This window comes from Callionymus lyra, chromosome 12 (assembly GCF_982586985.1).
Source record: "Callionymus lyra chromosome 12, fCalLyr1.hap1.1, whole genome shotgun sequence".
NCBI lineage: Eukaryota > Metazoa > Chordata > Actinopteri > Syngnathiformes > Callionymidae > Callionymus > Callionymus lyra.
Genome location: NC_141829.1, coordinates 13,354,555 through 13,368,531, shown reverse-complemented (window position 1 = coordinate 13,368,531; position 13,977 = coordinate 13,354,555).

Sequence of the window (13,977 nt, the reverse complement as noted above, 5' to 3'; positions counted from 1 at the left end):
CTTTTATTTGCGCAGGCTTTTCCCTGATTTTCTGGGACTTTTTGTCTTATGTTGTCTTGGCCTTTTAGAGTTTTTTAACTTTGTAGCTATTTTTAAATGTGTATTGCTTTTGATTGTTCAAGCGCTTTGTGACCCTGGTCTAGAAAGGTATTTACAAATAACTATTACTTACTTAGCCAAATCAATTCTTACCGACTTTTCCTGCCTATAAATCAAAGGACCTTCGTACCAAGCTTCCCTATTTCCCACCCAGTGGTCCTGATAGGTTCATCTCGTAGGCACTAACCTATGAAAGGACGTTGTTTCCACCGCTGAAAAGGGGCCAAAAATAACCAACCCGACCGAGGAAGACCAAGATCAATACATCAGGATAAAGCTGATCGAACAGGAATGAGTGAACCAAATCGGAGTCATACTTGTGTTAACGAAAATATCAAATAAAATTCAACCAAGAGCGAAATGAGACCATAGACGAATTGGGACATTGAGATCAGGAAATGAAAAATGTGCTATCCACGTCTCTGCCCCACTATTCAGAAAGAATGGGCCCATTACTGGCCCATTATGTAGGTATCGGTTTGTCGGTATGTGAATCAAACCGTTACCTACATACGTACATTCTTTACATACATCCCCATTTTCGAGGCTTAAAAAGAAATGACTGCAGTCCAAAAAGATAATTTTGAAGCATCACATAGACAGAATGAAACCAGTGAGTTCTACTGAACAGCAGAGGGACGGCTCATTGTCCCTGAGACTAATCAAGGACAACTGATGTTTTATGATGTAGCCTGTGGTTGTTAAACCGAGTTTGCCGTCATTTTCTGTCAATTTTATGCATCCAATGAGCGCGAGCGCGATGCCAAACAACCTCACAATAATCGTCTCCTTGGGATTTTTTCACCAACACGGCCATTATTCCTACAATCATCACTTAGCAACCGCCACAATGGGCTGCGTTAAGTCAAATTCACTTCAATGGATGACAGTAAATGGCATATTTTCTCTGACTACCATTCTTGTCCCAGGTAAGTAAAACCTAATGATACATTAGATTAAATCATCTTTTCTTCGTCTACAGAAGATCAGTCCGACAAGGCAAAAGAGTTCTTCAACTCCAGGTCACACTTCTGAGGGCCATCGACCCTGAAACCCTGGTTCTTAGCAAGGCAGATGGGTAAGTGGCCCTTTTTTCATACCTTTGTCTTTGTCTTTCTCTAACACAATCGACTCTACCTGGTTGGTGTTGTATTTTCTGGAAGCATGGTAAGTCAAAGCAGACTTTAAGTACCGTATTTTCCGCACTATAAGGCACTTAAAAGCCTTTAAATTTATCAAAAAACGACAGTGTGCCTTATAATCCGGAACCACTTCTATATGAACATTACATGGTGGGTGACTTTCATGAATCTGCGCCGACTGAGCCGACACTCTGTGGGCGGGATTACATCATTGCCTCATCAAGGGGTGGGATTAATGACGCATGTCACATCATGGCGCACATCTATAGAGTAAGATTACTGCCAACGTGTTTAGCGAGTGTGTCCTGGTTGTTGTACACTCAAAATCACTCTGCTGCGTGCTCAACCAGTCATACACGTGCGTTCAACATGTTATACACGCGCATTCTAGCCGTCATACACGCGCTCAACTTCTCTGCTGTGCACTAAACATTTGTCTGCTCATACCAGTCTCACGCGCTACTGCTTGAAGCCTTTTAAACATCATTTGAACATCGTTACCATGGGAGAGAACAGTCAGAACGCTTAATAAAGTTTGACTTTATCTGACTGTTTTGTTGACATTCCCTTTAGCACAGCTGTGTCTAGTGGATGCATAACGCAACCACAGTCAACCGTTTTACTGTATCTTGTATCCGATGCGCCCTATTTATGAAAACAGGAAAGGAAAATACGGTGCCTGATTTGCTCTTGTTCCAAGCTAGCTGAGCTGCCACTAAAAAGGTGACATGGACTAAATGGTCATCCCAATACAAGAAACAAAATCGCCTTTTCAAGAAACCACTGCGAGAAGGAGTACGGTATTTCGGTCCAGAAAGTGGTTTGTGCTCCGAGGAGAAGGTCCTGCCTTGTTGTACTTCATGTCCGTATCTCGTATAAAATGATGCGAGTGCTATTTTGTAGCACTATGTCACGACAGCCCCGTACACTGCGAGTAGGCGGCAGGGCCAGTGGAAACGCAACAGCTAATCCAAGTCGAGTAATGTCGAGTAGAGCTCAACTGTGTAGTGGAAAAGCGACACTTTAGGTTGAAGGCTGGATATCAGAGGTCAAGATCAAGGTTCACAAAATTAGGTAAATAAAAACTAGCTAGACATGGGTCAAGAAATGGTGGGATTGTACATTCCTGGACTACATACATGGATGGAAAGCTTGACAATTATTGCACCATGAACCAGGACTTGAGTCACCCAGACAGGTATCGAGTAGCAAAATCTAATTGGGGAATGTGTTGGTTTTGACTTGTAACACAATGTTCCCATTACAGGAGATCTCAACCCTGGTTGTTTCCCAAGTCTAAAGTAGCCTTTTCTTCTGGGCAACAATGTTCTTGTTTATGATGTCAAAAATCTACTGAAGGGAAGCCATTGGAGACCATGTTTCGTGATATGACGCTTTGTTCATTTGCGCTTAAAAATTCAAACCGAAGTTTGAACTATCCAATTCCTCTCACTGCTCAAGGATAACCGTGGTAGCATAACCCTGGAACAAAAATAAAAGGAGTATATTCAGTAAAAACAAGGACTCGCCACTTTTAGCAAATGTTTGTAAAGTATCTGGTCCAACCAAAACCTATGTCCGGATGAGTAGCAAACAAAAACGATTCAATATGATGGAACTCTCTCAGTGTAGGTTACGTAAAGAACTGTGAAATGGTTCCATTTTAAGTACCATTTAACTTAAATTAAACCTTTCCGTGACTCTTATTAACCCTCTCTAGCAACCTCGCTTTTCTTTCAAGTGTAATTCATAACACTGTTGCGTCGAAAAACTCACGAAAATTGCCATCATCCAAAGGCCCCCCGACATACAGTCGCACGGCGCCGTCACATCCGTATTAATGAATTCATAACCTTCTGCGGTGGTTCCGTGAATGATTCCGACAATCAATACCTTTCGAGCGCCTCATTGTCGGCGCGCGCCCAGAGGGTCGCTCCCCGTCCAACCCTTCGTATAGTGGCGTTCTCAAACGAATAAATTCTTATCGCTGCGTTTCACTCTTCGGAGAAATATGACATCAATTATTAGCCGGCGACTTGAGAAACCCCTGCAAACCATTACACATAAAGATGTTGTGATCCCGGGGCTCGGCGCTGTGTTGCCGAACAAAGACGCATTCCTTTTCCTTTTAGTGTACGGCGGCGTCCGGGGTCACGGCCATTTTGTCCATATCCGATTTCCTGGTGTATATTTAGCAAGCAAAGCGTGTCTTGTGGCATCGACTGAAGTCTTTTTTTTCTCTTCGCCGGTGGATGTGGGTCAAAGAGGAGTCTTTTGAAAACGGGAAGATAGGAACACTGCACGGCACTAAATAAAATAAGAAGAAGAAAGAAAAAAAAAAAGGGTTTACAAAGCTGGAGCTTTCTCTTTAATGTCTGACCAGAGCAAAGCGATATTCAGTGGAAATAGTCTGAGTGCAAACATCCTCACACCTGCTGTCGCGGCGCTACCTTCGCACACACAGAAGCATCTGGAAGGCAGCGCCGCGCTGAGATTCAATTAACTTGTCTTATAATAAGGGGCAAAGACGGCCAGTCAGCAGTACACGGCACAGGTCCAGAGGTATGATTGACGTCCTCGTGCAATCAACCTCGGCCATGAAAGGAGGCGCTAAGTAACACCGCCGCCTGCTCGTGTACGAAAAACTGTCAGAAATGTTTTTTATTTTTTTTAAAGCGTGAAATGATGTTTGTGCGGGATCATAAGATGGAATGTTTGCATCGCGACTTGTTTGAAGTGAATAAGTCTGCGAGCGGCGGCGGTAAATCAGAGTTGAAGGACGAGGTGCATCGTTCCTGTCTGATGTCTGAAGAAGCTTTGATGGGGAGTTGAAGGAGGGGGGGGTGTCACTCTTTTTACTGTGAATGATTCATCACAAACAGACACGGATTTAGATTGATCGGAGAGATTTTTCTTAAGGATGGTTTTTCGCCAGAACATCATCAGATTCTCTTTCTGTCGTTTTGGATTCACCCTTTTTTACCTTTTTATCGAACACTTTCCACTTCTATTGACCGCGAGGTGACGCTCTGGGTCACACTTTCCCTGTAAGAGGTCAATAATAATACGGAACATTTCAGAGTCTAGCATTTTTCTTTTATTTACCAATATTTGTGTGAATCTTACGGTTGTTAGTAACTTAACAGAAAGTAGAGAAATGTCGGAGTGATGTTTTCGAAAATAATTTTCGTAAAAATATAATCAAATTAAGATTCCGTGAATATTTATTTTCACAAAATGAAAAACTAAATATATATTGATAGATATTGGATTTATTCAATGGGCCACATTGTACAGGACGACTGTTTGTGTAAAAACGAGCAAAAATTAAGCCTTATTATGATGGGAAAAAATTCCCAGGCAAATTCTTATGAGACGGGATATAAATAACATGTTTTTTAGATTTTTATTTCATAAAAAATATCAGTATTCATCAATAAGTGCGTAAACTCTCTTTTTATGTACACGTTTGTCAGTTTAACTGACAATAAACGTGTAAATATATCTTGTTTTACTAATATTTAGTCATAATTATTGAAAAAGTGAATTGTTCTTTGTATGGTTGAGTGTATTGTTTAATTCAGTTTTTCTAAATAAGTGTTACTAAGGTAAGGAAGGAGACGTAAAAATAAAATTGAAAAACAGTATCATAAAGGTCCTTAAACAAAGAGCAATAAAACAATAGTAATCATGTGAAATCAAAATAATCATACCCTTTCTTGTTTGTTTGTTTTTTAAATAAAAGTTAGGAGTACAGTTTTTTAAAGATACACAAACCCCCCCAAAAAAGTAACACTGACTTCATGAAGGGCAGACAAACGTACGCAAATTGACAAAAATGCAAAAATGCATACTTTACTTTTATTTCTTTGTTGTTGCATTTTGGTCTTAAAAACAGTTTCTCAGATAAAGATCTCTTATTCGGCCTCTTTCAATAACTTTTACTTCAATATTTGGATCAAACTGTTCGATGTATTTCCATGTTTGTGTCGTCCAGGTAAGCATCCGTCACCTGAACCGACCCGACCGTCCATCAGAGGCTGCGGTTGTTGTGTGGGATTGTGTCGTTAAAGTGTCACCAGGACTGAACTAATGGCTAATCAGCCGCTTGTGTAATTTGCGCTCGTTGCTATGATCATTCTTCCGCGTTGTGGTGGTGGGAGCCGAGGGTCTGCGTCCGAGGGGCCGCTCGGCATCCATCACTGTTGCAGGGGCCGTTACCGGCCTGATTAGTCAGCAGAGTCCGGGGCCGACAAGGAGAAAACACGACGCCGCCGTGAGCTACAGCTGACAGCCTGATGGCTTTTTCTTTGTTTCCGTCCTCCTCGCTCGTGTTCCTTTTGCGGTCGCGTCATCGCTTCTGTCATTCAAGCCTCTGCTGGACTGTTTTTATGGCCTCCATCGGAAGAACATTGCGCTCACGACAAGTGCTCTGGTGTTTGCACTTTCCAATATTCACCAACAATATTGTTGGAAAAACGCTTTTGCTTCTAAAAAAAAAAAATTCAGATTTTCCTTCTCCGGGCTCTTTTATAGAAACACGGAAATAGCGAATACTAAGAGCAGCACATGCTAATAAACACATCTATTCTAGGGAAGAGCTAAAGTCAGCACATCCAGTTCCAACTTCCCGTCAGTGTTGCTCGAGAAAGACCTCAGGGGAACAATATTGGCCAAAGAAACCATATTCTTGAAGATTTCAACCTCAAATGTGTGTCTTTGTCGTCTTAAGTTATAAATCATTTTATTTATTTAGGAAACTTTTAAACCCAAGTTAGTTTTATTAATATATCAGTTTTACTGTAAATTCATCCGTCAAAAAAAATGTTTTCCTGCATGAACAATAAATAAAGTCACGGCTTTTATTGTGTAACTTAAATTGAATTAAATATTTTAAGTCGTTGATGTTTTTACTTCTCTCTGCAAATTTTTGTATTTCTTAGTATTTTAAACTTATTGTTCAACTTTTAAAAAGTGTTTAATAAAACAAAAGTGACCATAATTATAGAAATATAAGACAAAGCATCTTTATAATAAGATTGTAAATATTATTTTTAGTTTAATTGACAATTATGCAACATGTTCTAAACCTAGAGTTTGAAGATGGAAACTATAAATACTTCACATACTCAAATATAATATAGTGTGTTCTCATCTTTCAGTCTTAATTGTGGGATTGACATAAAAAAAAGGGGGGAAAAATCATGAAATGCAACTTGATATGAACTAAATAAAACAATTTATTAATAAAATGCAGTCAAAAAAAGAATCAAAATTGAATAGATTTGTTAAAATGATTTTATTTTTGTCAATATTCTGCTATTATATTAAACTAACTATTTATGTAAATCTAATATTTATTAAACTAAATATTACATTGTATTTCTTCGTGTATAAATCTATAATAAAAACCACAATCGTTGCATCGATTTAATGATTTGATATCCGCTGCCCTCCTATGGTGAGAAGAGAAATGAAATGAAGACCATTTCAAAAGACAGTTTTCGACACTAGCTAGGTTGAGTATCAAGAAATGAATTTGATGCAAACAGAAATTGCCGTTTCTTGTTGTGATTCCCGCATAAACGTATGAGCGGAATAGATTATCATAATTTAGAATCAACAACCTGCTACAGCGACACGGATCAGATCCCGACTCTGAGCCAGATAATATGGAAAGCGAATCTGTTCACCGATGCCCAGCAAAAGGTCAAGAAGATATTGAATTTTTTGAAATATCTTTCAAAATACCTCCTGGCATTGCAAATATTTTTGAACACAGTGCAATACTTTAGGGAAGGATGAATCCCCTCTACTCCCCGCGCCCCCTCGTCTCTCCCCCTCACACACACACACACACACACACAACAATGCCTGCCAATCTGTGCAGGAAAACATCGCTCTTGGTTATTCATCGATCGTCGATTCAAATCCCAACATGTGCTGCTCTGCTTTCGCGTCTCAGAAATGGACCATTTCCTAATTCCTCCATGAGTCTTCCTACTCGGCTCCGCAGCCATGTAAATGCTGGAGCGTGATTGATGTAAATGGGCGATCATGGGATGAGTGTATTCACCCGCTACGCAAGAACACCGGGCCATTGATCCGTTGCACTCGTTTGGTAACGTTCCATCATGTCGATCGTGGGAGTGCGAAGAGATGCCGTCTGAATGTAGCCGCAGTTACAATGTTTTTAGTTTGATTCAGTTGCTCTAATTGTCGCTGAGGGACCGTTAAACCTGGGCAAAAATCTGAGCAAAACTGGTCAGTTTTCTCCGATGGTTTTCTCTGAATCTTCAGGTATGTGTGAGTGAAATTCAGATGAGGTTGAACGAATGAGTGGATTTTTTATGATACAGTATCAGTCATATCTGATTTTATTTTGAAACTTCTTTTGTTTGTCCTTCCTGAGTTCCACTGCGCCTGTTGCTGTGACAGCAGCAATCACCACCTTGGCAGCAGAGCTTAAAGCCACCTCTCGTGCAGCAACAGGCGCCAGATTATAAGTTCTTTCTTGTTTTTTTTGTGTGTTTTTTTTTTCTGATCACCGCTCTCTTTGTTTTTTCAGTCTTCTTGTGTTTTTTCTCCGCCAGACCTAAGACTTAAGAATTTGTTTGTTTTATTGGACTATTGTAATTAAACATTTTTTGGACTCTTTCAGTCTTTGCCTGGTGTTTGGGTCGTTTGCATCGGCACTTGGGTCCACTTCTAGTCAAAACCTCCACAGTATCGCAATAGGGCTCAATAGGTGGCACACTAGAGTCAAACATTACACAGAAGAGGGTGCCATCTAGTGGCCTTTAAAGTGCAACTAATGTGAAACTCCAAGTCTCATGACTCACTCGCATGTATCAAATGTTGAAGTCTTTCTCTCCAAGATGCAGTAAATTCCTCATCATGATGATGTTTTGAAGTTATTACTTTATAAATTTCTCCCCCGTCTGAAATCTCAGCAAACGAGAGGATACGAGAGCAGAGTCCATTATGATGTAACAATGGCTTCACTCCTCCTCAAGCCAGCTGTAATCACACCCGCTTTGTTTATAAAAGGAGTCCCTTAGAGGTGGAGTCTTCCGGATTAATGACGCGCGGAGACAATCTTGGTGTTTGACCAATCAAAGCAGAGTGGGCGTGGTTATGGTAAACAAGATGTAAACTCCAGAAAGTGTTTTCAGTGGGCGGGGCTTAACACATTTTCTAGTACAAATATTTCAGTGAAAAGAGTTTTGTAAATCAAACACATATTGATAAACCTCACAAGATGTTTCATGAAGCCTCAACAATTTATGACAATTTACAGAATATTTAAGACCTGAGATCAATAATTTGCCACATACTCCAAGAGTCGTTACAAAGGCTTTTCGACTGCACAGTTCATAAACGTTTTGGTTCAAATCTACGCTGTGGTGTTGTGTTTCCATCAGTCCTGCTAGCGAGGACGGGCCTTCATAACATAGGGTCGGAAAACCTTTAGGCAATGGTTGCTATACAGACATAAAAATACCTGGACATAGTCCACTGTCCACGGAACAACTCTTCGAGCGACACCTCACGTTTAAAAAAATAAATAAAGTTGGTCAACATCACCTTTTTAGCGCCGGCTCAGCTTGCTTGGAACCAGAGCATAGTAGGTGCTAAAAATGAATTCAGTAGGTCGAAGCAGATACCAGTCGGGTAGAGTAGGGTTAGGACAGTCCGGGTAAATGGGGTAGGTCTTAGAAGTTGACAAAGTCAGATATTCCCTCTGAATTCAGACAGTTTTCGCTTGAATCATACTTTTTTTAGAATCCACAAGTCCATATATTGATAGAATGTCCAACAACATTATCATAGAGAACTTAATCTTCTATGGTCTCATTTGGCACCAAGTCGCCCTCTAGTGGACACTAAGTTGACGTATAACAATAAAGTTAACAGATTATATTTAAACTTTCAGAGAACACTCACTTTAATTTACCTCTCGTTGCCCAATAGTCACATTTTTTAAAGACACAAAATCCGTCTCATCGTCAACGCTGTGGTTTGTCAACATCCTGGCAGCTCGACGTACGCTTGAGTGACAGATGTGTGTTGTGGAGCAGAGCCCGACACTCCAGTGCACTGTCAAACATCTCGGCTTAACTTTTCGCTTTTCATGTCGCTCCACCTTTTAAAGTCCTAAAAAAAAAAAAAAAAATGTTTTCCCTCCTCCAGACCCCCTCCTGCTTTCCCCCTGTCGCGTGTCTTTCTTGCGCTTCCTTTTATCACATCACACATCAGTCCATCACCATCAAGCGTTCAGGGTTCCTGTCTCCCCGCAGTCCGGCGCTCCAGCCTCCGCCTTCCAGCGAGAGTGTCTCCCCGCTGAGCCGCGAGGGGGAGTGAAGGGGTTTTTACATGGAGGGACTGAGATCCTTAATGCCGTTCGGTTTTTTAGGGGAGCACTTCACTTTGGCAGTTTGCTCATCTGTGGAGGGGGTTGACTCTCGCCTGTCTCTCCGACTCTCAGACACACTGGCACTGCTGCAGCAACACTGTATGGATCAGAACTTATCTAGCCCTTTTCGGAAAAAGTTCCCCTTCAGTCGATACCTTACATCAGGTTTTAACGCAAGAAAATTGGGAAAAGTTAGAGAAACTACTGTCCATCATGGATGATGACAGTCATCCTCTGAACACTGTCATCAGTGAGCAGAGAAGCAGATGGAGTGCTCCTCCCATGATGCAACACTAATAGACTCAGGGACTCATTCATTCCTCGTGCTATTAGATTGTTTAATTCTGAGTTTTGGAATGAAAAGATGATTCTATTCTATGTTAATCTTGTTCTATTTCCTTTGATCCATGTGCTTTTTATTTGCACTTTGTCATCCCTTGTACTTTGTTCTTTTTATTTGCACTTTGTTCTTGTGTTTATGAAACTATCGTCTGCCGTAAACTGGAAACCCAATTTCCCAAGGAGATCTCCAGAGGGATCAATAAAGTCTATTTAATCTAAGAAAAAGTAGGGAGCTGATGCTTAAGGAGGGCGATAGTAAATTGTAAGTAAGTACCGTATTTTCCGGACTATAAGTCGCTCCGGAGTACAAGTCGCACCAGCCATAAAATGTATAATAAAGATGGAAAAAACATATATAAGTCGCACTGGAATATAAGTCGCATTTTTGGGGGAAATTTATTTGATAAAATCCAACACCAAGAACAGACATGTCATCTTGAAATGCAATTTAAAATAAAAATAGAATAGAGGCAACAACAGGCTGAATAATTGTACGGTATGTTACGTTACGTGGTAAGTTAACATAACATATTAAGAGTTATTCAGATAACTATAGCATAGATAACATGCTAAGAAGTTTACCAAACCATCCGTGTAACTCCAAATAACTTAAATCCAATGAAATCTTCACTTTTAAACGACTCCGCTAACTCCGGAGGCAGAAGATGCGGCGCTTCCTCTTCTACGTCGAAATTATCGACACAGGCCTAGAGCGCCCTCTTGTGGTTTAGTGTGAAAATAACATGTGAAATGATATACCGGTAATAATGTGTTAATAATTTCACACATAAATCGCTCCAGAGTATAAGTCGCACCCCCGGGCCAAACTATGAAAAAAAACTGCGACTTATAGTCCGGAAAATACCGTAAATGGTGTTGTGTTTGGTTATTTCTAGACCAGGGTCACGAAGCGCTTTAACCATCAAAATAAATACACAATTAAAATATATACTTTAAAAGGCAGAGACACATAAGACAAACCCAGGAGTACCAGAAGATCAGGGGAAACAACCTTAGGAATGTCTTAAGATGTTTCTTGAAGGAGTCAATGGTACCATGAGTTAAACCTTGAGGGTCAGGAAGATCTGGTTTATGATAAGACGGGGAAGGGTGTCAGATTAGGAAGGTTAAGGACTATAAATTAAAGTTGTCTCTGACAGGATGTGGGTCTCCAGCTAGGTCAAAATGGTACTTGCCTAGCCTGAGTACTGGAGGTGGTTACCAACCATGAATACAGAAATTATTAGCAAATTCAAGCCCTTTATAAAATGTGGTTTGTATTGTGTCAGATTAATTTAGAAGGAGTGTTTAAGATTCTTCAATCCGAGTAGAGAGCAGCACTAAAAGAGTGAAAAGAGACTGTAGCTTTTTTCCCTCTGAGAAGTTCTGCCAGAGCCCAAACAGAACGTTAAACGATCAACAACAACTACAAAAAACAGCCCAAAGCACAACCTCTGTTTAAACCGTTGTCAAGATACTATCATGCTATTTTTTTTGACCAACAAAACAGGATCTAAACCGAACCAACCTGGCAACCCTTCGTCTAAGAAGTAGATTATGTTGCCACCACCAGATATGCATGTTTATTTAAACGAAATATTTGGAAATTAATGTCGTGTTCACGATGTTATGATTAAAAACACCTTCCTTAAGAAATATCCAGCCATTAAAGATAAAATTTGGTTCCTTACAATTTGTTGGGACTTAGAGGTGGGTTGGACGATGCAAAGCAACTTTTCTTCTTCATCCGTTGCCCTCATAACCAAATGTTTTTGTCTCCAGACACACAGAGGTCGCCTTCGATTCCTCGACTCACAAACATGTTTTTAATTCTCCGGCTGAACAGAATGACTTTGTCCAGCCGGAGGATGTTGTCGGACGTAAACACAAGACCTGCTGGGATGTTTTGTGTGAGCCGTCGAGGTATTTCTTTCAATCAGGGATTAGGAGGGGACGTGGCCTCTAGCGCCCCCCCACCCTCGCCCCCCCAACCCCACCTCCCTCCGAGCACAGCCAGTCCTCCCATGTTAATTTGTCAAGGGCACGAAGCAGATCTGCAACGTTTCAGCTTTAGACGTGGACTGGCAAACTCTTAAGAGGAGGAAAACCCTGCTGGACCCCGAGACCAGAACACGCAGACCCTCGTCAGGATCAGAGAGGCCAAACCTCCCCGGCTGAGGAGGGATGTGTTTTCCTTCTTTTGTCCTTGTTTCAAACACTCGTCGTTCATTTTCAATGACGGCGCTTCTTTTACGAGCTAATAAGGAAACAAAAAAAAGGAGTAAAAACGACGCTCGCCCTCGGAGATTTAATGACTCCGGAGCGGCGACTCTCCTCCGAGAGTTACGGCCCGTAATTGATTATTAAACTTGAAAATGCAAACCACATCCATTTCTTGATGAGTGCTGTTCTTGTAATGAACCAGGCGTGGGACTTAATTGTTGCCGGGTCCAGGAGGCTCGCAGGGAAAGGTACATCAGCGAGGAGGACGGAGAGTCGTCGGGTGATTATGGGAGACGTAACGCGCGGAATAATAAATACGATATCGAGACGACATCAACTGATAATAGAAAGGTTTAAACTTTGAGTGGTTATTTAGACTCGCCGTCTTCTTTTTAACCCTTAAGTTTGGCTAAAGACATGACCTTAGAGAAGACATTTGTATCATTTGTTGTGACTTTGATTCATTAAGAGGGTCCGTCTGTAATGGGAGGTTTGACCAGGGCATCGCCTACTTCTTGCCCCGAGTAGCTGGGATTGGCTTCTGAGAGACTTTTCATCCCTCAGTTTTGCATTATAATTAAATAATATTTGTACCATTAATAATACAGAAATACACTTAATAAAAGTCTAAAATATTCTCTCCCCGTTGGTTATTTTTATAAATGAAAAAAATACAAGCTAGGTTTTTGGTATATATTTAGGTTTGTATATGTGCATACATTATATATATATATATAGACATTAATAAATCTGCTATATGTGGGATTAAGTGATAATCCAGCAACCTGAAAAAAACAAAATACCAAGTTTTAAGTCTTTCAATGAAATAAAAAATATATATATTTAAATGTTGCTTTGACTTTTTTAGTAGAAACTTTAGAAAATCATTAGTATAGAACATTTTTGACAATTCTGGCATAAACAAAAAGGTGTGAAATCTAAAAGTCTATAAGGCCTCAGACCAAAAGAAAGGGAGAATATACATTTAAAGCACCATATGTGGCCTGAAAACAAATGTGTTTGTGGTATCCCTTGTGTCGTCTCCAGGTCAAGGTGAACAACCTCCACCAATGCATATGTATTCATGGTAGCCAGGGAGGTCACCTTGAACCAGAGACGACACAAGGGATACCAAAAACATATTTGTTTTCAGGCCATCGCGTCACCTTGACCCAGAGACTAGAACACAAGGAAAAAAGAGTGTCTGAGTGTCTTTTTTACTAACCATTTTCTTACATTTGTTATCCATTTTAATTCATTATATTCTTAAGGCCTAATAAACAAGATAATAAACATAAGTAAAGTTGTCAACCATAAACAGACAATATTTGCGAAAATGGATATTTTAGGTTTATCGCTTTCTAAGATGTAATAGTGAAGATTTTACTCTATATTTTCGAGACAGAATCTGTCTCTGTATGATACTTTATTATGACAAAATAGTTAAGTCGGTCAAAAAACTATACAAACCTGAGTTTAGAAAATACAGTTTGAAGAAAAATCTAGTTTTTCTTAAAGCGAATGTATTGTTTTGTTGCGCCGACTTTAAAACCGTTCACCAGCCTGAACGAGAAACAAAGAGGTTACAAAAATCCTGCGCTCGTGAATCGATTAAAATCTGTTTTTGCCGAGGAAGATTTCAAGCCTCGAACCAGTTGACTCCACTTCCACGTTTCCAGAAACGAAAAAAAACCCACCTTTTTTTTTCTTCTTTTTTTTTGCGGATCAAGCGCAGCGAGAAGAGCGAGATCTGCA